This window comes from Papaver somniferum, chromosome 2 (assembly GCF_003573695.1).
Source record: "Papaver somniferum cultivar HN1 chromosome 2, ASM357369v1, whole genome shotgun sequence".
Classification (NCBI taxonomy): Eukaryota; Viridiplantae; Streptophyta; class Magnoliopsida; order Ranunculales; family Papaveraceae; genus Papaver; species Papaver somniferum.
Window position 1 is genome coordinate 166518944 of NC_039359.1, and position 4058 is coordinate 166523001.

Consider the following 4058-nt stretch of genomic DNA (forward strand, 5'->3'; position numbering starts at 1 on the left):
CTTTACAATTGGATCTACACAAGTTGTACGTATTCAATCCTAGTAGATATGTCCATATAATTGGGATCGATTACGAGACTTCTTTCTCGTAAAACTTGTGTATTAAATATTTTATTACTTGGCAGAATTCCGATTCAATTATTTGGATACGACTAGATTGATCTTGGATATTGATTTTTCAGATCGTCCAAGCACTCTTCTTAACAATTAGGTTCACGGAATCCAGAGTCTATAAGTTCTAATTGAGAAGATATAAAGATATAAACTTTATAAACATATTGTCAAGGATCATTAAGTTGGTCTACTTGCAATTGTATTAGGTTTTGTCCAGACAGGTTGTCGAGCGAAAAAGTTGGTGGTGTACTTAGTACCCTTTCCTTTTTATTTAACACGTGTTCAAATTACTCAATTATGTCGACACCTTGAACTTTCCTTAATAACAACTCATATTTCTATATTTAACAAACCCTAAAGAATATGTAAAACCAGAAATGCAAGATATGTTATTGGGTCCTGTCCTGCAAGAGATCCCAAATAGGGATCGTTCCTGCTATAGATCCCCAATGCAGGGATCATCTTGTTACAGATCTCCCAACAGGGATCGGTCCTGCTATAGATCCTCAATAGGAATCAGACCATTAATCCCATTGATTTCTTTCAACCACGAAACAAGTTTCGCAAGTCTACTTCCTTAACTCGTGTCGTTAAACATATTTTTCTAGGCATGTAATCAATCCTAGGTTCACTACATAATCTAGTAACAAGTTACAAAGATAGTGTCTATGTCGCAATTACGAAGTTCAAAAGATAGATGTTATACTTCATAATTCAATATACACAAAGTTGTAATACAACTTGTCTATTCTTTCTTGACAGTTTGATCATAGAGATATGGTCAAGTCTCTAATACCAAAGTTTCATATATATATAACTTTGCATGTTGTGTTTTCAACCTAAATGACTTGAAGTAACGAAGATAGAAATTAAAACAAATCAAGTCTTGTATTACTAACGCCGAATAGAAATATGATGTCGATCGTCTTCATAATCTTCGAGTCTTTGGACTAATACTTGTATGTCTCAACATTTCTAGACTTCCTAGTCTAATTTAACAAAGTGGATCTAGTGATTTAATCAAGCGACTTTCGAGTTTTGATACTAAAATATGACAACCAACCTTGGCATACCAATGCTTGGCGGGTTTAACCAAGCAATGCTCTAACAATCTCTCCCTTTGTCAACTTTAGTGACAAAATTCTAATACATATGGAGAATAAAAGAATTAAAAGATAAAGATATTACATTACATTACATAACAGTCTCCTTACTCATTCTTCATACGCTTGATTATAAATTTCAACAACACAATAACCTTCAGATATTCAAAAATAAATGTCGTTGCTGAAGCGTTTGAATAACAAATAACATTACTCCCCTAAAGTAAAGCTAAGTATATATTCAGTCTGAACATATTTGTTATTTACTTTTGTAGTATGTTACTGCACAACATGATGATATGTTTTTCCCCCCTTAATCAATGGTTTACTCTTTTTGTTAGATATATACTTTATGGTATGTACATCCTTTCTCGGTGATTTTCACCGTATACTCCAAAAATTTCTCTTCTTTTTGTCACAAAAATGACAAAGTAACGAAAAAGTATGAGTATTTTAAAAGAATCTTCAAATTCATAAGAACTCAATACAACCTATAAGAGATTTAAGTAATAAGGTTAACATACCATTTTAGATAAGCATCACTAAAACCAATAATACCTAAGTAACTTGTTGTAGCCTCTTATCAAGGAAACAATTACCCGAAGTAATTTTCCCTTTAATTTGATAAGTCAAACTAAGATCAGAATTAATTTAGTCACCTATCAGGGACCAATTATATAAATATAATTGTACATAGTTTTGATTAGTCTAAACTAGGTTAAATAACTAGTTTTATTATCATGAACCGATTAGACTTGAATAATCATATCTTGTTTTCATAAGCATAAACTAAGATCAGATTTAACTTAGTTTTCCTTATCAGGAACCAATTATACTAAAATAATTGAACCTCTTTTTGTTAAGCAAAAACAAAAATCAGAAATGACGTGGTTTTTCTTACCAATAAACAATTGTACCTTATCTCATTAAGCAAGAGAGAATATGCATTAAATCAGCTTTTCTTAACAGGAAAATGATTAACCAAACAATAATCGTTACCTTACTTTGATATGTCAAACAAAGATCAGAAACTAACTTATATATCAGGAAAGAGATTAGCAGAATAATTATTCCCTCGGTTTCCACAACCACTCACCCCATAAAGATATGATGTTTAAGCACCAGGTCGATGTCAAACTCTTCCGCATTGTTTGTTATTCCCTGCAAGACAAAAGAATAACAAATAGAGACAACCTTTACCAGAGAAAGTTCGACAAGATATTAGCAATTGCGTGCCAAAATAAAAAGCTAAAACCAAAACTCGTACGGATACTAAATACACAACTTATGTAATATAAAACGATAATAGTATAATCGTGATTTCACACATGATTAGTTTAATCATATCTACTTATGATTATTTGATAAAGCAACCATATAGGTTAGATCTGAAATATGCTAAATCAAAAAATTGCAAAATCATATGACAAAACATATTATGAGATCGGAACATTAGGGTTAGTAAAAAACGAAAGTAAATCTCATAAAACCGAAAGAAAAGAGACATAAAAATCACAACATGCACAAACTATCAAAAGATTAACACAAGATTTATAAAATAAAACTCATCATTGATACCTGTAAATAGACCTTATTTAAATAGATCAACAATTGATAGTCTGATATATGATTAAGCAAAAAGGCATCTAACTTAATATTATATGAAGTTCTCTGGTTGTTCATGTAAGTTCCTTCAGTGATTTTCTTGAGATTGTTTTTTTATTTCAATTGATTAAGCCGTGCTTTCAGAAGGTTAAGATAAACAATCATCTGCAAAAATTTAGATTCAAGCCATTATTCATTTCTTTCAGATGCTTCAAGTTACTCTCGGGCAATTTTTTAGTCCCGCTGATCCACTTTAGGTTTATGGCCCATTTGAATACCCTAATCCTAGGTTAAAATACCCCTGAATTACTCTACAAGTAATTTTAGAAGTAGAGTTTTATTCTTAGAAAGAACAATAGAGTTCTATTCCTAGAAGGTTACAAAAATAAAGAAAATTACCCGTTCTATGTATTGCTAGTTTTAGCTTAGTCTCAAACCTATAAATAGGTACCTTGAGTGCTTGTAGAAGATACGACAAAAAGCTAGAGGAGTACGAACAGAAAACAAACCAAGAGGAAGAAGCAATACCTAGGGCAGGAAGTAAACCTAAAGGTAAACATTGTAAGTTCTTCTCTAAAGCAATAAAATCAGAAACTCTATTGCTATACGTTTGTGTTTATATTCTTTTGGTAGCTAATTCTATATCTATATCATATCAGGGTCAAAAACTGATCAGTGGTATCTAGAGCTATAAGGTAGTTAAGCAATGTTTCCGGCAATGAATGGAAGGGCTTCATTCCAAGGGTAACACAATATTACCATTAGATCCTGATATTGACAAAAGAATAAGAGTTTCAGTTTCAAATCCACAAGACAAGACCATGGAAAAGTTAGAGGAAGATATGAAATCAATGAAAGATGATCTAGCTACTTTAACAGAGGTGTTTAAAAAACTACAACCTATACAATCCATGTCAACAGATGGTTCTACTTCAGGACATAAAAAATCAAATCTCGCCGATAATACACCATTCAAAGTGGAGGCAAGAATCAAAATCCCTACATATAATGGAGATTTAAACCCTGAAAAGTTAGATGGCTGGATCAAATCCTTAAAAGTTTATTTCAATACTAAGGGACTCAGTGAGGAGCAAAGGATAAGTTTCGCTAGACTTAGACTCGATGGTCATGCGCTTATTTGGTGGCAAGCATATACGCCAGGTTTGGATACTCCAGTGACAACATGGCAGCCGTTTACAACGGCTATCCAAAATCAGTTCTATCCTATTGGTTATA